General features: G+C 35.8%; 1 long non-coding RNA gene across 1 annotated transcript in view; it reads right to left on the reverse strand.

Annotated features, from left to right (window-relative positions):
- The window catches only part of LOC121036072 (uncharacterized), a 100363-nt gene extending 73879 nt beyond the window's left edge, over positions 1 to 26484 (reverse strand). The window contains exon 1 of the long non-coding RNA XR_005793221.1: positions 26215 to 26484. This is a non-coding gene — a long non-coding RNA (uncharacterized LOC121036072). The remainder of the gene's footprint in view (positions 1 to 26214) is intronic.
- Between the last annotated feature and the right edge of the window lie 333 nt (positions 26485 to 26817).

The raw sequence follows: 26817 nt of genomic DNA on the forward strand, positions 1-26817 counted from the left end.
CTCAGTCGGTTAAGCAGCCAACTTCGGCTCAGGTCATGATTTCGCCACTTGTGAGTTTGAGCCCCGCATCTGGCTCTGTCCTAACAGCTCAGAGCTTGCAGACTGCTTCTGATTCTGTGTCTCCTCCTCTCTCTGCCCCTCCCACACTCATGCTCTGTCTCGCTCTCTGAAAAATAAATAAACAAAATAAAATAAACAAAAAAAATTAAAAAAAGAATGCAAATAATACATGACTTTAGGAAATCAGTCCCCACAATTTGATACATCTTGGTATCTTGGAAGCCTACAGTAATGCACTTCTGCCTCCATTCAAGTGCTGGTCTAAAGCTGGACTGTAGAAGAGCCACCAAATAGTTAATATGTGAAACCATTCAGTTTTAGTGCTTGAGGCTAATATAAATTATATCCAACACTGAAAGCTAAAAGGCTCAATAGCCATCTCAAATATCCTAGGAGGAAAGTGTATGTATGCAATCACATACCAATTACAAATACTAGATGGTTTTATCAACTATCATGATGAATCTACCTTAAAGTTTACTCCAGTATGTCCTCAAATTTAATGAATCCTACCTGTTCAGCTCAGATTCCCATCACTTCAGATTTCCAAACATCCTCCATTAACACTGAAAGCTTTTAGGCACTCAGTTACCGCTTAATGGATTTTACAATGATGGATCTTGTCTAATAAATGAAAATATATCTTTGCCCAGAGGCAGAAGAAATGTGATGTTCTATTTTAAACAAAGCAACACATAAATATTTTTTAAATGTAGCTTGTTTCCCTGTATCTTATAGTATACATTAAAATGTCTAATATGTGAACCTCTGGCCCTGAAATAGCTACGATTACAGATTTTAAAGGATAATTGTCACAAGTGTAAATTACTTGTAGTTAACAAATAAAATGACAGCATATATAAATAGAAAAAGGAAATATTTTCTGAGATTTACTTTTCCTATGGAGAACTATTTAACTGTAAACTACAGAGAGATACTTTTCTATAACAAGATTTCACAGACATTGCTTTAGCGTATAGTTCCTATTTATAATATTAAAAATTGGTGAGAGTTCTTTACATGTTATATGCAACTTCAAATGAAGTTCTTTAAAAGTGCAATAGAAAGGATAAAAAGGATAAAAGCAACCAATAGACTTTCTAACACAAATTCCAAGGGCAATTTGAACTAAGTGAGCTTGAAGATACATTTTGACAAAACCTTCACCAAATCAAAATTCAAAGTTCAAAACAAATATTCTTGATTCATACAAATATCAGAGAAAGAAAGAAATGTAGTTGTGTACTTTTCCTTGATAAACTCTATTTGGCAATTATTTTGTCTAAATATCAGAACTTATAAACCAAATCAGCACTGCTGAGTAGTATTTTGGAGATAATAATTTCTTGATAAAGTTCAAAGATTAATATGTACTCATTCAACAAATACACTCTGAGTACCTATTCTGTACTGGGCACTATTCTAAATACTGGAAATAAAGCAATAAACAAATAGAATTAACACATTTTCTGGACCTGTATAGTGAGTAGAAATAGATATTAAGTATTCACACACACAATACACGTGTCCTATGTGTGTATGGGTATGTGCCTGTGTGTGTGTATAGAAAAGTGACTATATTTTGGGAAACTTTATTTTAGGGACATATGTGAGTCTGTATTTTTATGTGTCTGCACGTGTATGGAATGATGATGCAAAATGCATTTCTTATTGTGATTAAAAAAACATAAAAGCTACTAGCAAATAATGTGGTTGGATATGTTTGCAGGAAGAAGACCACAACGATTAGACACGTTATGAATTGCAGGCAGACACCAAATGTTTTTAAGCAGGAAGCAATATTATGATCATATTTCCATTGCTAAAATACCCTTTACATGTTGTGTGAAAAACAGATTATAGAGGAACATGAACAGTAGTAGAAACACCAGTGAAGATGTTGTCATTCAGACTGAAATGATAGAACTTAGTAGAGACAGTAGAGATGGAGGGAGGTAGCTCAATTCCATATACATACATACATTGGGGAAGTTGAAATGAAAGGACTTTGTTAAGAGATGCACACACACTGAAACAGACACACACACACACACACACACACACACACACACACACATACACCCCAAAGAAAATGAAGGAGGAACATAGAAAGATCGGAAGAAAAATGGCAAATCTCAAGGGTCATCATATTTCCAAACTTTGTTCAGTGTGGACCATAATCAAGATCATTCACAGTAAACATCCTCTGGTTATGGAGGTGTGATATGAATCATCAGCCATGGGATACACAATCTTTCCAACTCCGTCGGAAGTGACCCATTTTACATCACAATAGAAAATATCTGTCCCTCCATTCCATGTAAGGATAGTGGCAAACATCAAAACCTAGTTTTGCCATAGCTCTCCTTCACAGACAAACCCACACAGTGCAAAATGGGGCTGCCAAGAAGCCTATAGAGAAACAATGACAACATGAATAACCACTGCTATTTTCACACTTCCTGATGTCTTCACTATAGACAATAGCATCAAGATTTAAGAAAATACCAGATGAAGCCCAAAGCTTGCTCCTTTTCTACTGTCTTTTAAAAGAGAATCCGAGGAGAGGCAAGGACCCAAACTTTACAAACTAGGAGGAAGAGCATTAAAGGGATTGATTGATCTTTCCAAAGATCAGGCCTAAAAATTATAAACCAATTCTTTCTCTCTGAGACAACACATTGATTTCAGACTTTGAAATGAGAGGGGTCATGACTGGAAAAATACTGAGCATGCAGATCACTGTAATAATTCTAATGAAAAGTGATCTGCCCAAAGAAAAATTTCAATCATGTTATATAACCAAACAATGTGTACCAGGTGTTGTAGCCAATATGGTTACTAAATTGCTTTGTTCATGAGTGGTGGAAATTAAAGCACTCTCACAATTAGCGATTAGGACTGCTCGTTCTCAAGACAAGCTGTCTAGGTTAATCCTCTGATTAGTTGCGTGACCTTTAGGTTTCTAAGCTTTGGTGTCCTTATCATTAAAACAGGGCTAAAAATTATTCCATCATGGTTTATTGTGAGGATTAGATGAGGCTCATTCATAAGCACATGGTCTAGAGCTTAGTATACAGTAAATAATTAAGTAAATGTTAAAAATAGTATAGTTATTATTAAAATAGAATATGACATTTGTTCACTTGACAAGTATTTATCAAGAATCTGCTATTGGGAAGAAAGCTAAAAAATATATTTGCTTTTAAAAAATATCCAGACAAATTTACCAGTTATGAATCATTCTCTGATACCAGCAAAATAAGCAATGCCATTTGTATACATTATTTAAAAAAAATTAACTCCAAATCATAACCACAATAGCTTAGTTTGTGGGAAACCCAATATTGATCCACCTCCAGGGCTTTCTCTGGAAAGCCTCCCAGGAGGTCATACAAAATCACAAAAAAATCTCACACCTATGTGGTCCAGGACATAGAGAGGTCCCTGGTTCTCAGATCATAGCACTCACCACTGCCAGAACTCTTTTTTTTTTTTTACACTGATTGATTGATTGAGGTATAATTGAGATAATATTATATGACTTTTAGGTGTATAATGTAATGATTCAATATTTGTATACATTGCAAAATGATCATCACAATAAGTACAGTTAACACCTGTCACCATACATAGTTACAAAAATTTTCTTTCTTGTGAAGAGGCATTTTAAGATCTACTCTCTCAGCTACTTTCAAAGGTGCAGTACAATATTCACTACAGTCACCACGCTGTCCATTACATCCCCATGACTTATCTGCTGCCGGAACTCTTGACCTAGATCCATATGGAGGCAGGAATTGTCACTCATGCTTCACTCAGCCTTGAAGGCCACCAAAGTCAAGTACCCTGGTGTTAACCTTATATTCGGTTCTGCCATCTCTGTGACACCTTATTCACCTTGCTTCCAAGAATCTAAAACCTTTCTTCTCCACCAGCCCAGAGAAATGTTTATTCCTCGTCTCAGCAGTGGTCTTCCATTTTTACTGACAGAAGATTCACTCTTTCCCATTCTTTGGCAAGATAGCTTAGTTCTCCTTTAAGAGTTAAGAAATTAAAAATTAAAACCTGCTTAGGGTTCTCTCCCACGTGGCCCATTCTGTCCAGCAATCCCTTTCTTTTTTTCCTATGCTGGAACACAAAAATGCTTTTAACTTCTCTCTCTGGGAATGAGGTGACATAGAGGTGACCACCCACCTAAAATGGGATGAGGGTGGGAGGGAAACGTCATTCTATTCCTCCTGAGAAAACAAAAGGAGTGAGTAATGAGAATTTAATTTTTAGGTTATACTCTGTAAATTTTAATTTTTTTGCTTAAGTCGCTGTGTATAATATAAAGATACTAATGTGAAATCCTATTTAAAAACAATCATTTTTGATGCTTTTGGAAATATTGCACTCACGTAAAATAATGTAGTTATGAGGATTGAGTGAAATTGTCTTAAAGAATTTAGTATTACATATTAAAATATTAAATAAGCATTAAGTATGTATATGTGGCTATTGTTATTTACTTCCTTGATAATAGAGCTAACATGGTAATAGTCAAAAGAGACGTTTACCAAATTGATTCCACTAAATTGTTGAAAGCCATCAGAGAAATACCAATGTCCAAAGAGCCAAATGATGTGAAAAGAAAAAGAAAATTATAGGGGCGCCTGGGTGGCGCAGTCGGTTAAGCGTCCGACTTCAGCCAGGTCACGATCTCGCGGTCCGTGAGTTCGAGCCCCGCGTCGGGCTCTGGGCTGATGGCTCAGAGCCTGGAGCCTGTTTCCGATTCTGTGTCTCCCTCTCTCTCTCTGCCCCTCCCCACTTCATGCTCTGTCTCTCTCTGTCCCAAAAATAAATAAACGTTGAAAAAAAAATTAAAAAAAAAAGAAAAAGAAAATTATAAAGCTAAATATATTTAGTATGGAAACGTATAGATACAACACAACACAATAGTTTTCCATATGTTGGACAACAGGTAATGAAGGAGTGTGATATGTGAAAGAAAGGAAACATTCAAGGTAAGACTTAAGACTATTGTAGCTTACTGCTTGGAGGTGCTTTCCAGGTCACAGAGCAAAGAGGGTAAACCCAAATAGAGCCTTACACTCTCTCTGAGTTGAGGAATGAGGAGCTGAAACTTGGAGATGTCACAGTGGGTAGAATTTGTGTAAGGAATCACATACAGAGAAGGCTCTAGAGATGTACAGAGGGTATTCCATTGAGTCTTTAACTAAGTACTGATCTTTGTATGCATGAGAAGAAACTACCAGAGATGGGGGAAAGAACTACCAAAAAGGATTGGACAGAAAAATTCCTAAAACTCACAGAGGGCTAGAAATAAATTATGTTCCCACCAGCCAGAGTGAAAATTCCTTATAATACACATGAAATGAGCAGAATCCTCAGAAGAATATCATGTTGGTGGTAATATATATTGGTTCAGGAATTAAGTATCTAACACAGCTTAAAAACTGGATAGGGTCCAACTAATTCTAAGCAGTTTAATTCTATGCAAAAAAAAAAAAACCCCCACATTTATACTATTGAAAGGACTGCGACAAAATCAGGTCATAAACAACATAAAAAAGAACAATATTCAGCATCTGCTATGGACCGAACACACAGAAAAAAGATGGCTGTCTGCAAGCTAAGAAAAGAACTCTCACCAGAAACAGATCCTGCTGGACATAAACTGGAACTTCCAGCTTCCACTACTGTGACAAAAAAAAATTTCTGCTGTTTAAGCTATCCAGTCTGTGGTATTTTGTTATGACAGCCTGAGCAGACTAATACAACATCCAATAAAAAATTGCAAAGCATGTAAAAAAAACAGACAAAAATATGACTCTAAAAAGAATAGAAACAGGCTCATAAATGACAGAAATTTTGGAACTATTAAAAAGTAATTTATAACAGCTCCATAAATATATTCCATATGTTCAAGAAGATAAAAGGGGGTGGGGCAGAAGGAGACTGAGTGCCTTGTCTGTAGTACTGAGGGGAGGGGCCTCTTTTCCTTTTCCTCTCAACTCTGAGCCCCAGGGGTAGGGGACTGCCCCTCTAGGTCTGCCCAGCCTCCCCAAAAACAGCTTTCTTCCTGCTGGTCCTCTCCCAAGCCCCCAAGGAAAATCACTTTTCCACTCACCCCACACACCACCCCACCCTCCATCCAAGCTTAAGACCAAATCTGCTAACTGCCCCCTTTACCTCCCACCATGTCTCTGTGTGTTTTCTGTAGCTGAGTCTGCTCCCAGGAGCCACAAAACGCTGGGCATGGTGTAGTCTGCACCCATCCCTGTTAATTCCTTCAGTTTAAAGATGACGAACTTAAAAAAAAAAAAAAAAAAAAAAAAACCAAGAAAAGAAAAGGAAAAGGAAAGGAAATAGAAGCATTATAACAAGACGAATAGAAAGGATTTTTAAAAGACATGAATGAGACTTCTAGAGATGGAAAATACTGTACCCAAAATGAAAATACACTGGGGGGCGCAGTCGGTTGAGCGTCCGACTTCAGCCAGGTCACGATCTCGCGGTCCGTGAGTTCGAGCCCCGCGTCAGGCTCTGGGCTGATGGCTCGGAGCCTGGAGCCTGTTTCCGATTCTGTGTCTCCCTCTCTCTCTGCCCCTCCCCCGTTCATGCTCTGTCTCTCTCTGTCCCAAAAATAAATAAACGTTGAAAAAAAAATTAAAAAAAAAAAAAGAAAATACACTGGATATAATTAGCAGCATAAGATATACTGCAGAAGAAACAAATCAGAGAAGCTGAAGGCATAGTGACAGAAACTATACAAAGTGAATCACAGAGAGAGAAAAGACTTGTAAAACGTAAATGGGGGGCACCTGGGTGGCTCATTCAGTTGAACATTCAACTCTTGATTTCAGCTCAGGTCATGATCTTATGGTCATGGGATTGAGCCCCACATTGGACTCCATGCTGAGCCTGGAACTTGCTTAAGACTCTCTCTCCCTCTGCCCCTCTCCCCACTCACACACTGTCTCTAAAATAAATAAGTTTTAAAAAAGTAAATGAACAGAGAAGTTAACTCTGAGAAAATATCATATAGTCTACCTTATATGCATTTGTAGTCCTAGAAGGAGAAGACACAGAAGGAAAAGAAAATATTTTTTGAAGAAATAAAGGTCACATTTTTCTGAATTTGATAAAATTCATCAAACCACAGATTCTGAAAGTTCAACAAATCCCAAGCAGAATAAAAGTAAAAACACAATCAGCATAACAAAATCACATCACTGAAAAACACCAATAAAGTGAAAATATTAAAAGCAGCCATAGAATGAAAGACATATTACCTACAGAGGAAAAAAAAAAAAAAAAGGATTTAAATCAAACACAATAGAGAGAAATATTTAAAGTTCTGAATGGGAAAAAAAAACTGCTAACCTGTAATTCTTTAACCGGGAAAAGTGTGTTCAAAACTGAGGTAAACTTGACTTTTTTTTTTTTTTTTTTTTTTTTTTTTAAAAAAACAAACACCAAGGGAATTAATCACTAGCGGTGCTACACTACAAGAAATGTCAAAGGATGTCCTTTGGGCAGGAAGAAAATCATACCAGGAAAAAAAAATTCTGTATCTGCACTAAGGAACGAAAAACACTGGAAATGGCAATCAAGTGGGTAAACATAAACATTTTTAACATAGAAAGTAATTTAATGCTGTGTTGTTTATAGCATATGGGGAAATAACATGCTCAGCACAAATAGCACAAAAGAATAGAATATTGGGGAACAGAAGTACATTGTTACAGAATAGAAGTGTACTGTTAAGGGGGTCTTACTATGCACAGGAACTGGTATGATATTAATTGAAAGCGTATTGTAAGGTAAAGATGTATATTATAAACTCTAGGGCAACCAATAAAAATTAAAACAGATAAAGACTAAAAATGAAAATAAAAATAATTTTAAAAAATTACTCAATGCCAAAGAAGGAAGAAGGAAAGGGAAAAAAAGGAGCAAAAAACAGATGGAACACATAGAAAAAAATAGCAACCTTGTGGATGGAAACCCAACCATACCAAAATTATATTAAATGTAAATTTTCTGAACACTTCAATGAAAAGGAATAAAAAAACAGATTGTCAGATGGAATCAAAAAGGAAGACCCAACTATGATACTGTCTAGAAGAAACCTACTTTAAATGTAAAGACATACAGGGTTTAAAAATAAAATGATTAAAATAAATATACCAGCCAAATTTTTTAAAGAAGCTAGAGTGTCTGTATTCATATTAGATAAAATAGAGTTCATGATAAGGAATGTAACTTAAAGAATGGCATTCATAATGATAAAGGGATCAATTCATCAGCATATATAAAAAAGTCTAAATATGGAAAACTGATAACAGAACATTAAAATACATGAAGGATGAAGGAAAATGAGTTACTTAAAAAGTCATGGATTTACCATACAACCCAGCAATGCCATTTCCATACATTTACCCATGACAAATAAAAATGATGTCTACACAAAAAGCTGTACTTGAATATTCACAAAGCTTTATTTTTAATCACCCAAACTGGAAACAATCCCAATGTCCATGAAGTGATGGCATATTCATTTAATACACAATACTACTTGGCAATAAATAGGTATGAACTATTGATACCCTTGATGATGTGGATGATCGCAAAAGCATTGCTGAGTTTTAAAAGTCAGACATAAATTATTATATACTGTACATACGAAATTCCAGAAAATGCAAAACTGTAAGGACAGAATGCAAATTAATGTCTGATAGAAGCTGAAGATGAGTAGAGAGTACTGACTACAGAGTAACACGAAGGAGCTTTGGGGGGAGAAGGAATGTTCTCGGTCATGACTGTCATGATGGTTTAATGATTGTATGGATTTGTCAAAACAGCAACCTGTACACATGAAATGTTAGCATCTTATTACATAGAAATAGAAAAATAAAGCTGATTTTTAAAAAAACTCTCTTTATATAAATGATCCCAGTTAATCTTTATAGTATCTTTACAGGATAAATATTATTAATATCATTGCATAATTAGAAAATTAAGGTTTGATCTTGGTTATATGGTAGATATATATATCAAATGTGTATATAATATCAAGTACATTATATATATATATATATATATATATATATATATATATATATATACACCACTCTATTAAATGGCAGAAACAGACTATTCCTATTAATATGCTGCTTACATCAACATTAGAATCTGTAGCAAATGCTTAAATTAAGTAAAATGCCACCTACATGTCACTGATACAAGAGGCAAAAAAAATCCATTAAGATAAACCCTATTTCCAATGCCCCCCCACAAATAAGCAGCACTAGATCTATTTCTTAATCATTTAAAATCATTTAATATGAACAAAACATACATATGAATACAAGGAAATTGGTATAGTACATAAACAATCTGTTGCAACTGCCTAATTTCTCTAATTTTACTAAAAATACAATCTGTACCAAATAAATTAACTCTCTTCTTTTCTCTTTCAGTAACATATTTGATACTTTTTTTTAAAACTTTGTTCAACTTTCTCTTTCTAAACAAATCAGAGATGTGATTTAATTGCATTCTGAAGTCTGAAACAGTTCCTTTCCTACAAATCCTACAAAGTATATTAAAAGATCATACAGGAATGACTTCAGTACAAAGAAAATAAGATTCATTTAACATGCTGCTTCTCCCTCGTCTCAACAAACAAGCCAATAGAAAGCATTTTTTAGTCCTACCATTTGCTCCATAAGTTCTATTTATTAGGATTACTTTTCTTGAAGTTAACCTGTCAACCCAAGATATTCACCTCTTCTTTGAAGAGCAGGGCCGCTCAGTTCCCTGGAAACCTGAGTTATACTCTTATCTGAAGTGTCAGAGGAAAGAACTTCAAAGGGAGACAGCTGCAGAACATAGCTTCACAGCTCCTTGATCTCTGGTTTGGAGAGGGTACATACACTTCTAAATTGTCTAAAGAGAAATTTAGAGTTTACTTTTGGAATGTTTAAAGGTAATTTGTTCTGATAAAGGTGAAATGGGGAGACTGTTATTCCAAGAGATAGTATCCATTTAATGTGGCTAAATGCCAACATGTTAAACTTCCACCAAAACCTATTTTGACAAGTATTTGTTAAACATATATTATTATATGAAAACCACATAGTAGTACATTTATCAAAAAGCACTTTTCATTTGGAGATTAATGCTGAAATGTGTGAGGATAAAATGATAGGATGTCTGGATTTACTTCAAAATAATATGAGAGGAAAAAATTAGATGGGGGAATAGGTAGGATACAACCAGCCATTGGCAGATGGTTGTTTGGATTAAAGTAATAGCCACATGGTGGTTTAATATACTATTACCTAGATTTGATATCTTCAAATTTTTCCAGAAAAAAATGAAGTATTAATATTACTAATAATGAAAGCTGCATTTAAAAACCACTGTTTATGCCCAAAGGAAAAAGTAACTATTTCTAAAGTTCCTTGGTAATTGGAAACTAGACCACATTTTTCATTTGATGCAATATTACATATATATACATGATGATTAGGAACCTGAGCCAATCCACAAAAACCTATAAATTTTAATTTTACATCTACTAATCACTATGGTTTAGCTCAGTTACGGGTTTAAAAATCTTTTGTGGACTGGCCTGGGCATCTAACATCCCCATAGAATGTTATTTTCATGCAGTGATATATTCCACAGAACTGAGAAAGGAAATCTAGGTATACACAATACATGGCTTCCAAACTATCACTGATCAGTCTGGCCCCCTGGTCACATGACACTATGGACTGTCCAATTCAAGCCAATCTTTGAATGAAAGGGAATGTTATTATTTTTTATTTTTATTTTTTTTAAATTTTTTGTTTAACGTTTATTTATTTTTGAGACAGAGAGAGACAGAGCATGAACGGGGGAGGGGCAGAGAGAGAGGGAGACACAGAATTGGAAGCAGGCTCCAGGCTCTAAGCCATCAGCCCAGAGCCCGACGCGGGGCTCGAACTTGTGGACGGCGAGATCGTGACCTGAGCTGAAGTCGGACGCTTAACCGACTGAGCCACCCAGGCGCCCCGGGAATGTTATTATTATAAATTACCAGGCAATGTTCATAAGCTGACATGGCCCCAAGCAAACTACGATGTAACTGCCATCTCTCCAAAGTGAACACTTTTATGTTCCTATGCTGAGAGAGCTTGTGTGTCACAGAAACTGAATTATTTTTCTAGTTACATGATGTTACTACTCTTAAAATAAAAACTGAGAAGCACCTGGCTCAGTTGGTTGCACTTTCAACTCTTGATTTTAGCTCAGGCCGTGATCCCAGGGTGGAATCGAGCCCTGAGTTGGGCTCTGTGCTGAGCGTGGAGCCTGCTTAAGATTCTCTCCTTCTGCCCCTTTCCCCTGCTCACTCACGTGCTCTCTCTCTCTCTCTGTGTGTCTCGCTCACTTGCTCTGAATTAAATAAAAACAGAACTATAAAATTATATATTGATCTTTTAAACCACAAGTTATAAAATATTACAGATTCTTTCTTCTCATGAGAATTTCTACAGATTATATTTGGTGGCTAAAATAATTCTACAGGTTCTGGATAATTTTCCACATTTTTGTCAAATTAAAAATTATTTGTACGATAGTGTAATTTCATATCTTTTCTACTTTTAAGCGATAACTGGCTTTACTCAATACATGCTGGAAAGCATCTCAGGAATGGCAAGGACTTAAACTAAGTTAGGAAGTTAAATTAAATCACAAAACTAAACTTAATATATTCTCTGTTAGTCAAGAAGGGCCGGTTACACGACGGGGGCAAATTAACCCTGAAATTTCAATGATTTAGGACATCAAAGCATTTCCTCCTCACTTAGTACTCAGAATATTTTATTTCACTCTATTTTACTTTGGTATAGCTCCTTTATAATAAGAGTCTTGGGAATGAATCCAGGTTTTTTCTATGTTGGGGCTTTGATAACTCAGTCCATGGTCTCCACCACTACTATGAAGAACAGGCAGGGCGGGCACACGGGCTCCTCCAGGTTGTGACTCAGATGACTTCTGATTACATACATTAGCCAGAACTATTATATGGTGCCACCTAATTTCTAGGGTTAAGAAATCTACTCTTTCTTTGTACTATAGAGGAAAAAAGTGAAATGGGATTTGGTGAACAGAAGTGTGTCTTTCCAGAGCCATAGGAAGTTTTCAACCAAGCAAGTGGCTATTTCTATGCTTTCTCCACCCAAAGTAGGAAGGCCCTTATGTTCACTGCCCCCCAACTGAGCATGATGATGCCCCAAATACCACAAGTGAAATAAATGATTTGCAGAGAAAAGGCTTTGCACAAATATCTTTAGGAGTCCACACTGATAGCAGGATTCATGAATTATTCTAAACAAAATCCTTCAAATTATAATTAAATCTCTCTTCTGGGTAATCTGTTTAGAGTTGGGCAAAAAGCTCACTACTCCTTTCTTTAAAAAAAGAAAAGAAAGAAAAGAAGAGAAAAGAAAAAGAAAAACCTTTACATTTTGAAAAACAGTACCACTCAGTCTCTTTGGGTGAAACATTTCACTTAGTATTTGTTCATTATCAACCTGTTCTGAGGGGAAAAAAAAAAGGTTTGCAATCTATGATTTGCTATATTAACTGTATTCAATTAAAATAATAGAGGACTAATGTGAAGAAAAGAGTATTTAAAGATCTAAAGATATGATTATTTAAGAGAATTTCGGGTAATGACTTGGATGGAAAGATAACTACCTCCCATACATTTAAGTGGTGATGTGAATTATTATTGAGTGATAATTAAAAGACTCAATCTACCATTTGTGCATAAGAAATTGTGAGCGAACCATCTTTGGAACTCTAATTTAAAATTTTTCTCTCACATTTATAATGTAATACACGCAAGCCATTTAAATTCTTTTCTAGCTTTACAATATCCTTATTAATGAGAATCATATTCTTTTTTCCACAATGCATTAAAAAAGCTGTATCTAGTGGATAAAAATGAATAAGGTAAGAACTTGAATTTAAAGTTAGCTTTTTTCTTTAAATTATCTTTTATTCTAAGGACTACATAATTGGCAGTCCGTATAATTCGAAATGCCCGTGCCCCACAGCCTCTTCCTGAGAAAGTGACCTCAGGCAATATTTTTCCAATTAGTTACATCTTGTGTCACATGACCCTGGCCCGAAGCACAGGAATTAGTGCTCAAGGCAACGATGATAATGTATTCAGGTAATAATGTAATTTATCATCTTAATTGGAAAAATTCTAAAAGTAAAATGGGGAGCTAGTATTAATTTCACCTAGAAACAGGCAAAAACTTTGATCTTTTCCCTTGACCTTTCTAGGTATAAATTGCCTGCAATGGGATCCAACCAGCTTTAAGGAAATGTCATCAGAGACTGCCCATAAAGGATGATCTCTGAAACATTACAACGAATCAACTCGACCAGTTCTTCTCTCTTGCAACTATAAGGAAATCATGCCAGAAAGGAAGAGCAGGGGACAACTTCCAAGGCCTGAATGCTGGTGAGAAGTTACCCAAAACTGTAGGTCTTAGAAGCGCACTGAACTTGAAGAGAGGAGCTGGTCTGTCCCTCCACGAAGCTGTTGCACAAACTTGGAAGTACTGGAGGAGTTTCCTGAGTTACCTCGCTTCCCTCGTTATCCTTATCATGAACTTCCATCACCTAATATTACCTGAAAGCATCTCCCCCTTGCAACATTAATACACAACACAAGGAATCTCAGTGCTGTGGAAGTCGGTAGGTGATACGGGGTAAGAAAGATGAGCAACCAGGTCACCATCACCTTTGGGTGAAAGATTAGGCTTCTAGGAAAGCTGGAAAACCAAGAGGGTGTTGCTAACAAATTTAGATGCTCAGGTAAATGTATTCATTTGAATATTAGTCCATTTTTAAACAATTCCTGCAACCAGAGCAAGTAATATTTTACCAGGTATCATCGAGACTGTTTGGACTAATCAGTAATTCCACAACTAAATCTTAAAAACAGGTCAATGAGTAAGAATAAATTGAGATGTTTGTAAGGTATTTTAAATTTTTTTTTCAACATTTTTATTTATTTTTGGGACAGACAGAGACAGAGCATGAACGGGGGAGGGGCAGAGAGAGAGGGAGACACAGAATCGGAAACAGGCTCCAGGCTCCGAGCCATCAGCCCAGAGCTTGACGCGGGGCTCGAACTCACAGATTGCGAGATTGTGACCTGGCTGAAGTCGGACGCTTAACCGACTGCGCCACCCAGGTGCCCCTGTAAGGTATTTTAAAGTGTGAAGTATGAGAAAAGAGAATTCTTTGGAAAGTTTTGTAAGTAATGCAAATGTGCTTAAATATTGGACCCCAATGAGCACTAGATGTTATATGTAAGTGATGAATCACTAAATTCTACTCCTGAAACCATTATTATACTATATGTTAACTAACTTGGATTTAAATTAAATTTTAAAATTTAACTGAATTTGAATATATATATATATATATAGGATCCAAGAATGTCAATTGAAACAGATTGTCTTTTAGAACAAAGATTTGATCTACTGCCATCTAGTGGAGATTTAATTTATATTTATTGATTAGCTGCTGACAAAATCTAAAGCACAAAAACAAAGACAAAAAAACTAATAGTCTAATTTCAGACCTTACAGAACCTAAGTGATTATCTACTTTGGCTTCTTCAGTCTCACGGAGCTCTGAGACCGTCACCAATACCAAGGTACCTCTGGCAGTGCAGGAGTGCGGAAAAGGTAAGCTCTGAGGTCCCACCCCTAATCCAACCAGGCCAGTTGCAACTTTACATATTCTAAATGTTGAGCTACTGTCTCGATTTCATTTTCAGAAAGGATTTCACTTTGAAAAAGAAAAAATAATGTTGAAAGACCTTATCTGAACTCACGTCCATCATTCTATAAACTGATACACCCATACACCATGTTCTCATGTCACACCAACGGCTAGTGGCACAATTAGCCGAACTAAAATCTTTTGATTCCTGTTCTCATTCAAATAATCTTGGATAACTTCAAGTCCAGTAGACTTTAAGTCCAGTGGTCTTTGTTCAATAACACTTTCATTTAAAGACAGATTATTTCCTTGGTCCTTATTTAATGTAACTTGACTTTACTGTCTCCCTTGTATCACTAGAAACATGAGTCAGGATAGAATCCCCAAAAATCAACAGAAATGAGATCATGGCTACAAACTGTAGTTATATCATGTCAATTACACATTCAGAGTTAGTCTAGAACTCCCTCGAAATAATAATGAGAAAAGTAACTCCTGAGGCATATTTCCCTCTTCTCCTTTAGAGTCACTTGATCTTAGAGGTGAAAGAAACCTCACAAATCATTTAATAAAATTATCATTTTTAAATAATTTTATGTTTTACAAAGCATAAAACTATCAAATCGGCTGGGTTGCAGAGAAGTTACACCAAGACTAACAGTCCCAAGTTAGTCTGAATGTGTCTCTAGCTGTCCTCACTTCCCATTCAGCAGTAGGATAGGTGAGTGAGAGATAGAGACGAAACAGGTTTGTGGAAAGTGGTTGTTACCATTTTGTCTGTTTATTATGATGAGTGAAAGTTGGGGGTTTTTTGAGTTCCAGGAAGAAAGAGTTTGTTGAATGGAGATGATGATACAGGAGAAAAATGGCTCATCAGTGAAGTAAGTTCCTTGAGGATTTAAGAGAAAATCTAATCCAAAATGCACATGGAAGAGATGCCACTCACCAGGAACGAGATGGGGTATCCACGTCTATAGTTGCATTGTCGCTTTGATAGATCTCACTTGAACTTGACACAAAACAAATATTTTTATCAAATGACATTGCATTTATCTTACATCATCTCATTATAATTTGTAAGTTGTAACTCAAAAATCTAGGGTTTTTTCCTAAACCTATCTTATGAGCTACCCGCTTCTTAATTTTAATCCAAATATATATCCCTCATACCATACCAGATAATATATTTCTTTTAGTGTTTAAAAGCAAGATACAAAGTTGTTTATAAGGTGAGATTTCAATATTATTCAAAACATGTGTATATTTTTAAGTAGCGTTTATATAACCATGGTAACTTATATAGAGTAAGTTAACTAGACATTTTAATTTTCATCCATATTCCTCTTGAGTTTTTCAAATTTATAATACAGAAAATATTACTTGTACAATCAGAATGCTTTTTAAAAGACAACATTAAAAAAAATCTTGGTTCTTTTTCTGAGTCTTCCACAAACTATTCTGTGAATTTAGGCAAGTCAAATACCATTTTTCCCATACTTCCTGTGCCCATTTGAAAAATAAGGGAATGAAACTAGATCATTTTATGTCTATTTCAAATGCTAAATGGTTATGATGTTATGATACAATTATTCCCATTTTGAATAAGTATGTTTTTGTATATAAATTGCTGATTATTTCTTTTATGCCCATAATATAAGCCAATAAAAACTTAAAATATTCATGGGCTTTATGAAGAACTAAATAACAAGAGAAGGTGCTTTCTCCAAAGAGAGAAATTATTTAAAGAGCTCCAGGATATATTTTAAAAGATGAATTACATATGTTAGGAGAAAATGACAATAACTTGTCCTTCCCAGTAAGGAAAAATAAAAGTTTTAAAAGACAAATGAAGTAATAAGTTTTCCATATACCCTTACATAGTGACTAGAACACAGAAGATATCAAGACTACCAGGAATTTGATTTTCTGTGTTTCTACTTTATTAAATTTCACATAAAAGTCATGGGCAAGTGGCACCATCAACTCCAGGAAGACCTAAGATGTCAGGTAAGCTATTGAGTGAGAGAAAAAAAGAAAATCCAGTAGGAATTTATAGTATAAAGTTAGCCTCCATCATGGAACAGTCTTATATTAAGAACAGGCTGGGTTTTAAATAAAGCCTTCTATTTCTCAAAGCAATTTGTATAAGAGAGCAAAATCTCATCAGTGTAACTTGATAAATATGTATTATTACCATATGAAGGATCTCTAGACAAAACTTCATGAAAGCATAGGATTTTGCCTATTTGCTTTACTGCTGTGTCCTCCAGTGCTTACCGATTGGCACATAGATAATGCTTAACCAATATTTGTCAAAAAGGAGTCCTGGACTCCTTCCTGATTTTAGTGGAGACCAGCATACTAATGAAATCTGATGTTCAAATGAGAGAGTTTAATTCAACGATTACTCATTGCTTGTCTAACACATATTAACAAATTTACCTATCACTACTTCAACCACAGTTTCAAATCCAAAACTCAGTTGGCATGGTCTGCTAAGTACAAATAACTTTATGAAGACAACAGATTAGAACATCTGTTGTTGAAAATAAATTCAGGAGTTAACTTTACATTATTGAGTAGCCACATAATTTCTATTCTAAAATAGGTCACTATGGAACATGAAAGAGGGAATCCTTAATAATTATAGGCATTAACGAGTAGTGTCCTTGGGGAAACTGTACGTATGGTCTCTTTAATAGACTCCAAATAAAGTCTAAACCTAGTGAAAGCATATGTTTCTACAGTGGTAAAAATCAGTCAATGCTAGAAAATCACTTATTAAATAACAAAGGTAAAAAATAATTAAATTTAATGGAATTTTAAAGAGTCTGAGGGCTAGGAAGGCAAAGGCAAAGTTTAACTCCATTGCAAAATGAATAGCTTTTAAGAAGTGAAAACCTAAATAGCTTCTGGTACACAATGACACTGATATCCAAGACTGTTTGTGGTGATGTGTGATAGAATGTTAGCTAATTGTTGTTTAAAAGGAAAAGGGGGGCCAGGAATTACTAAAAGACCATATTGCTAGAAGCTACCCCAAACATAATGTGTAATTTCTTCACTTTTCTTATACACATAGTTGAAGCAATAACTACACTTATAAGGTATCATGACAAAGTTCACTTAGTTGTCATTCTCATTATTAACACCATAAAAAAAAACATAAAAAGGGCCTGAAAGAAGTAGTAACAAACCTTTATAGATAAAATGAAATTGTAAAACATCACAAAGTTGTCACACAAGAGTTCAAATATGATATCGCATATGGCATTATCACCTCTTCACCCTAAGGATACTCCTGACAATTTGTTGCCTCCAAAAATCGATATGCCTTTGAACATCCCTCCAACTCAATTATTGGAAACCCCTTCCGTTTCCTTTCTCTATTTACATATGTTAAAGTCCTCAGGGGAGGGGGAGTTCTTGTACTTCTTTTTATTTTTATTTATTCTTTTAGTCTTTTATTTTATTTTTTGACGGGTGGGGGAAGGGCAGAGAGAAAGGGAGACAACAGAATCCAAAGCAGCTCCAAGCTTCAAGCTGTCAGCACAGAGCCCGAGGCAGGACTGGAACTCACAAACCATGAGATCATGACCTGAGCCAAATTCGGACACTTAACCAACCAAGCCACCCAGGCACCCCCACACTTCTTTTCAAAATGCAACAATTTTCAGTCTCGGTCATTCCCAGGTTAAGATAAGAAAACAATCTGATTTAATTAAGTTGCATTAACAATCCCCTCAATGCAGTCAAATTAATGGGAATTTTGATTTGAAATGTAAACAAAAGCAATCTTATTTTCTAATCTATAGAATACAAAGTACTAGAGGTTGTCTCCTCAGAGGCTGGCATTTTATTGAAATCATACTGCTGTTATTGACGTTTAAGCATATACTGGAGCCGACTTTATAGTCTATAGAAGAGAGACAAAACGTCACTCCATAGATCTTATTTCACCCAAGCAAATACCTTTCTTGGTCGTCAATATAATTATCCCTATTTTATAATAGGGAACATGAGGCTTAGAGAATTTACACAGGGTTCTAAATAGATTAGAATCTATTTTTTTCTTCTTGAGCATAATGGAAATTGCTATAGGAAAGTCCGTTGTGTATCAATTATCTGATTGGTGAGCATTAGACATTTGGACCATGAGTTAAACTTATGTACAGAATACCACTGATTAGGAAGCTATCCATTGATCATTCTAGGATATCATGATCTGAAACATTAGCTCTACTACAGAGCTTTGAAAAAATCAAAATAAATGGTTTCATGAATTTTTACATATGTCTTAGGACATTTTTTTCTGACACATCCAACTAGTAAGGGAAGAAATGGTGAAATCAAGGAATTAAGTATTATTAATTATCTCTATTTGTAAAATTATGCTAATATCATTAAAAGATAATACAGTCTTTTTAAAAATAACTTTTAACATGAAACCCATATTTGATGAGTTAAACCTGATAATTATATTAGACCAATAGTTTGGGGACTTGTTCAAATAAAAGAAAAAAGCTGACTGAATAGGTAGAATCAATAAAGTATTTATACAAGTATAAACACATCTGTTATAGCACTGAACTACACCATGTTAATATTTAAACACAAACACACGTGCACACACACACTCCCCAACTACATTCTACACTTTGAAGAATAGAGACCATGAATTTATCCATCTTTATGCTATCATCCTTTACAAAAATGCCCAAAAATGTATCCTTTGCAAATCTTATAAGGTAGGTAATACTATATAGATGAGAAAAACAAGATGCAAAGAAATTATATAATTTCCCCCAAGGATATGCATTTAGTAAGTAATGGAGTCTAGATTTAGAAACAGGCATTTGGCCAGTGATTCCTGTGCTCCTAATCACTACTCTATAGCCCCATGGATTTAAGTGATCATTATGTAATAACTGACATAGTTTTCCTTATTATTAGCTCTGTTTGTCATTGTGTAAAAATAAACATTCTGAAAATAAACACTTTAAGTATGTTACTAGTGATGTACTTTCTTGGCAGGTCCAGAGAGCAATGAGAAAATCCTCTACGTTGACTTTCATTCTTGCCCACAAATAGAAAATTGTTAGTAACACTAAGTAAAGGATCCTTGGGAGGAAAAGAAATTATCAACTGTTGAACCTAGAAGAGGATAATGGAGGACACACACAAAATCACAGTGTGACCCTGAAAACTGCTAATGAGCCTTTGGACCACATCGATGGGCCTAGTGTCTTCAGAACACAGAGATAACCCCCCTTCTGCCTGCATTTGGAGACCTTCCAAGGAGTGTTTCCTTGAGTTCTAGGTTTCAAGATTACAGAAGAACCAATGATAAAGTGGAGAAAACTCAAATGAGAATCACAGGGCTCAACATTATTGCTTTTGAGGAGATGGGTTCATAAATTATGCAACAAAACTAAGTGCTTCAATTATATACTAATATATATCAGTATGTACTATTTCCATAACAAACATCAATAACAATGCTGAAGTTCAAGAGGGTAGGTTTGTTGCCTGAAGTTTCTAACATGTGGTGAGTGCATGACATGTTTGAGAGAAAAATAGTCAGAAAATTGAGCAAGAGACTGGACAATGATTCATTTGGAAAGAGAAGAAACTATCCACACTTCTGTTTTCTCCTTTGCCTTCACTAAATTAAACTGTTAAATTCCACAACTTGTTGACTATGTCCCTTAGGACTGACCACTAGGTAAAACATAGAATATCTAGCATTAGGCATGGAAGTTTTAGTAAATAGTAGCTGCATGACTTTTCTCTTTTAGCATCTCCTGGATTGCAGTGGTTTGGACACAAAATGTGTAACCAGGACTGAGGAAGCTGAGATGTCCCAAAAGTCTGGATAGTCAGGATCCAGTGACACTCTGCAATTGCCAAATCAATAAGTATTAATTTTCTCATGAAATAGGTGACATATTTAATAAGTAATATATGTAGATGAAAGAGGAAATGGGAACATTTAGCCTAATAATCATTTTTAGTAATTCAGACTTGCAAAGGCATTTTAATAAAATCATGACCTTCCATTTATATAGTACTTAACTATTCTGAAACTGCTTTTGTATGCATTACCTTAAGTGATCTGAATTGTCACATAAATACAAAAATATAAGGGAATATTAATGTAGACATTATAGCTAGGTCAGTAGCTTTCAAACAGAATAATAAAATACAAAGGTAAAAATATAAATATATGTTCACATCTAACAAAATGAACCAGAGAAACTCTATGGATTTAGCAAAGAAAAAACATTCTATTCCAGTAGCCAAACAACAAAATCACATGTACTGATTATTCAGCTTGGGTACATTGCTTAAGAATATGGGTTCTCAAGTCAGAATCTTTGTTTTGAATCCCAGTTTTGCCACTTTTTAGTCATGTGACTTTGACAAGTTGCTTAACTTTTCTGAAAGCCAGTTTTCTTATCTGTAAAATGAAGATAATAATACCAAAGAACTGCTTGAGAATTAAATGAACTAATGCCTGCATAGTGCCTAGTGTAGCATATGACACATAACTCATCCGCAGTGGATGTTAGTCATTAGTCCGTATCACTTTGTTCCTCCTCTTGTGCCAGCCACCAGCTACAGAGCAGGATCACTGTTCAGTAACAATAAGATACATGATCACCGATTTCATGAAAATACTCACTGAGCTCCTAACTATATTTGATAATTGCTCATGATATTTAGCATATTTGAAGGTTTAAGTAGGAAGAATTGCTAGAAGATGAAAACGTTTTAGGTCAGTTTCCTCTGTTTCTTTCCCATCTTACAAATAAATGATTCTCAATCACAGACTTCAGTGTTTTATTGGGCAAGGTCCCAATATTTACTCCTGCTTTTCTGATTCAAGAGTTCATTTTGAAATAACAATCATATGATTATCCTACAAAACCTGTCAACATAGAGGAGACTTCCATTAGTTTTTTTCTTACTTATCACTACTTTAATAAGTTTAGAAAAGAAAGCAATATTCAGATGCAAATGGCCTTCAGTTACCATGTCTTAAACCATGATGCAAAGTAACATTTTTAACTAAGGTGATCCATATTTACTCAGTCACTCTCTGAGCTCTTAAATATAATTGTCTGAACAGAAGAAGTTGGACAGACTCCTATTAGTTCTCCTGTCTTGAGAATCATTTGTTCCTCAAGTGGTCACAATTCATCTCCTATGTTTATGAGGTTCTGAATTCTTCTTTTTTAAAATTTTAAAAAATGTTTATTTTTGAGAGAGAGAGAGAGCATGAGCAGGAGAAGGGCAGAGGGAGAGGGGACAGAGGATCTGAAGCAGGCTCTGTGCTGACAGCAGAGAACCCGATGCAGGTCTCAAACTCACAAACCATGAGATCATGACCTGAGGTGAAGTCGTTTAACCAACTGAGCCATCCAGGTGCCACCAGAATTCTATTTTTAATACTGGGCTGAAAGGAAATACACTTATTGAGATACCTGACCATTTTAGCAAGACAACAGAAAAAAAAAAAGTCAGTTATAACAACTCAATAAAAAAAGGTACAAACTAGCCCTTTATTTTAAGGGCTGTAGTAGCCTTGTAATTTAAGATATGATATTTATGTTAATTGAATTCAAAGCTACTGAAAAGTGAACCCAGATATGAGATTTCCATTTTTTTCATCAAAACCAAAAATATTTTAAAGAATACTAATATAAATGGTGATTTATTAGTAGCTGATCACATTCTTATAGGGTAGTGGGAAAAATACACCTCCCTAAGTTCCAGTCCCCTTGTTTTCAACCATAAACTAGGAATAGGAATACTACTAGTCACAGTCAATTATAATGAATGCAATTTATGTTAACACTATAAAATTGTATAATCCTATCTGATATTAAAAGTACAGATTATTTGATGGAGAGGAAAGAATAGGGAACCAGTCATTCTGAATCCTGGATACCAGTTTCAGCTGTTCCAAGGAACCTGATAGAACATAGTCTTGGGCAAGATACCTTTCCTCTCTAAGACTTCTATAAAACCTTGACTTCAGACTAGCTGATTTCCAGGGCTAAAATTTCTGCTTCCCCAAATATAAAAAGTGAAGAGGTATATATTCTCTGGTTACTTCATTCCCTTCTCATAGCATGTACTGGCCCAATAGTTTGAAATAAGATTTTAAAATTCTAAGCACGACTTGTAAACATATTGATAAGAATATCATTGTTTGCTAAGAAATTAATCTCTACCTAGCAGTAGTATAGTAGCCAAAAGTATAAACTTAAATGAGTAGCATAAGAATCAAAATCATATTTTGGCATAATCAGATTATATCAGATACATCTAGAAATACACTCTTAAAAGACCGTTGTATCAGTTTACAGATTAAAAATACATATCTCAATGATAACACTCAGAGAATAAGACTTAGGATTCCATATTCCCCGATGAATCATGCTTTATAAAGCACTTCAACACCCAGCATTAATTGCTTACCTCTTCCAAGTAATTAATTCTTCCATATCATTAACAGTAGAGCTTGATACTATAATTTGTTTATCATGGCTGCTTTTGCAATTAATTTACATGAATTTCCCTTATTTTTTAGTTTTAAAACACCAAACCAAGTTGACTTAATTCCACATCTGATAAATAGGAAATTTAAATTCCCTACAACTGGTTATTTAAGAAAAATAATGCAGCAACCATTTATTCTGAGCTGTATTATCAAGGACCATGAAACGAAAGGCATAAAACTGATAAGGCAAAACGGACATCAACTGGTACCTGGTGGCAATAGTTGTTAACAGCAGTAGTCATCCTTGGAATTGGTAAACACTCCTTCCACAACTTACAATGAACCTTTAGCTCCTTAATTACATCACTGATTTAAAACTTAGGGGCATAATTCATTATTCTTAGAGAAGAGGGTGGAGGGCGAATTCAACGTGGTCTCTGTCCCCAAGGGGCTTTCAGTCTAGTGGCAAAGATACACACATGTGGCCCTACAACAGCGTTGACTGCTACACTTACAATAACGAAGACACAAAGAGAATGATGGAAAAGTGAGAGATTCTGGCCACCGTGATTTGAAAAGATTTCACAGAAGAGGGAATACTTAATCTGGCCCTTGAAGCAAAGAAGGATTTCAAATGTTTAAAAAAGAAAGGGGGAGTATTCCACACACAGGGACTATCTCTGTGCTGGCAGTCTATTTAATCTTTACAGATAAAGAAAAACAGAAATTATGTGAACGGATCAAAGTCAGAATGAGAGAGAATCAAAGCCACCCAGTCCCTGAATCTTTAACTCCTGGGTCAGATGGCCCCTGCTATATCCCATTGCTTCTTCCCAAGTTGAGGCAAGGGTTCTCTGTTTTCACAACCTTCGACGCCCTCCATTTATCCCTCCGTGTTGCCACACCCTTTGCAGGACCTTGCTAGAATGTCCAGAGAAAAACACGGAGGGAGCCATGTCTTCCTTGAACACATTACATTTCAGCTTGTGTGTAAACCTCAAACAAACGCATCTAGGTCTATCGTGGGCCCCCTTTCCCCACCAATCCTCCATCATTTCAAAGGAATGGGAGCTTGGCTTTTGCCACACAGCATGCTCAATAAAATTGTGATCCATTCCTCTAAACCTTCCATTTTTCTACTTCAGTCTTGTCAAGTGTTCCCTGTTCCAAGAAAATCGTAATTCAGAATGTGGGGGAGGTTGCAGATTTTTGGCTCAGGAGGTCGTGCAGATGTTATTCCTTAAGGAAGATGATCGTGATTGCCTATGTGAGTAATGGCTGTGAGGCGGAGAGGAGCCAAAAGTTCTCTTATAGCAGAATGTATAAACCATTCTCCTACTGAAAGAAGGCCCCCAGTAGGATAATATATTATTACACATGATTCAAATTACAGGATCTGCAGCAGGGGAGCTCATGACTGATTCAGGACAGTCGCTCCCTGAATACTGATGATGGGATGATGGAATGCCTCATGAATTAAAAGGGCTGTGGTTTAGCGCCTAAATCCTTCATATGCTTTAAAAAGTGTCTGTGCCTATCATTGTACTCTTTAAGCTTCTTAAACGAATCATGCGACGTTATGAAACCTTGCCGATGTTTTAAAAATTCCATGTCTTCGAATAATTATATTCAAAATACTCTTTTCTAAAAAAAGACAATGCAACGTCACCTCCTCTGCCAGAAAACTGCATCCCTTTAATGCCAATATGCAATAAAGACATGGCTCAAGAGAAATCACATTTAAGTGTGACCCAGTTTCCGCTCTTTGGGATTCGCTAAAGCAACCTGAAAATCTTCACATGCCACATGTCCCAGCCCTTTTAACTTATCTATAAAACAAATAAGTTTAACCCTGACACACCAAATACATAATGTACCGGACAAGACAAAATTATGTTTCCAGAGGTTCTCTGCTTACAAATGAACTCATTTGTGACTCTTACTACCTTTGGTCTATTTTAGTTATATAACAAATCAATACATTAGCTAAAGATACTACACTGGGAATGGAGATCAAGCATTTTTATAGAAACACCAAGGCAGATGTTAAATATTACGCATTCTAAAAAACAAAATGCTGCGGCATATTCTAAAATGATATGGAAGCCGGTCCCTTAACTTCTTTTCAAGCTGGTTCTTGTATTCAGTTTTTCTAGTAAATGGATGCAAATCAGGTGCATTGTGCTGGGATGGGAAGAGAGAGATTTGTCCAGAAATGACCTCAGTTCTATTCATTAATAAAATGACATGTTGGCTGAGCACAGTGAAGAATGAAATATAACCAGAGTGAACTTTCCTCCATGTGACAGATGCACTTAAGTGCTTTTTGGATAAAACACTGTATGTAAAATGGCCACTGTGGCACAAAATCTGAAAGCATTAAAGGAAGCGCTAAAATGCAGATTGCTTGGAAAAATGGTAAGTTCCATGGCAATGCACTCCCTTATTTTCTAGTACCTCGTACAGTTCTGAATCCCAACTTGCAAACAGCATGCTATTCGTAAGGGGGAAGTGCAGTCAGATAAAATAAACAAAGGTTTAATTTCTTTCTAAGATTTTTTTTAAAGAAAGAGACGATAATTTTGCAAGGTCAAAACAAAACAGAATTGTACCCAGAATCACTTTCAGTGACAGCAGACACCAGTGGGTGGGGTGGGAGGGGAAGGTAAAAGCTATCAGAGAGAATGTAGCCACATTTTTGCATAGAGGTTTAAATTATGCCACCAGAATAATTAATGGAAGGACCTAATATGGGGAGGGGGGGTAACAGGAAAGAGGGGAGGCTATGTTAAACAAAGTTCATTACTGCATGATGTAAATGAGTTTCTCACCAGTGATGTCACTGATTGGCTGAGCTGCAGAGCTGGCTTCGAGCATGGCCGGATTGGCTGCTAGCTCTTCTGGTGCCTGCCTGCTTGGGCAGCGGTTGAACCAGATACTTTCTGTCTCTCTTGTTGTCGTTTGAAGCAAATCTTGTTCAGCCCAGCTGTGTCTCCACCCTAAGAGAGAGTCTCCCTCCTGCTTCCCACAGCTCGTCTGTGAGGCGGTCGCTGCTGTGAAATACCAGCGCTTGGCACCAAGCCCAGACAGCGTTCTCAGATCCATCTATAACACACACATACAAAAAGAAAATAAAAAAAAAAAAAAAGCAGTTCTTTCATCTGAATTGCATCCTAAGGAGGATTAAGAAGGCTTCTATTGCTACTGATTTGTGTCCTTTCAATTTGATGGCTAAAATAGTTTTCGAAATACAGTATCCTCTCATCTGCTGTAGAACACCATTGGTTAAAATTGGTTAAAAAAAGATAGGGGGGAACCCCCCTCTGCCATGTTTACCTTGATTACAGAAAAATAATTCTTCATTTCCTTCCTAAGCACCGTAACTGATGTTTTTGGTCCCTTACCAGAATTTTAAACTCTAGCCAGATTTCTAA

This window comes from Herpailurus yagouaroundi, unplaced genomic scaffold, assembly GCF_014898765.1.
Source record: "Herpailurus yagouaroundi ecotype Mexico unplaced genomic scaffold, PumYag 162, whole genome shotgun sequence".
Taxonomy (NCBI): Eukaryota; Metazoa; Chordata; class Mammalia; order Carnivora; family Felidae; genus Herpailurus; species Herpailurus yagouaroundi.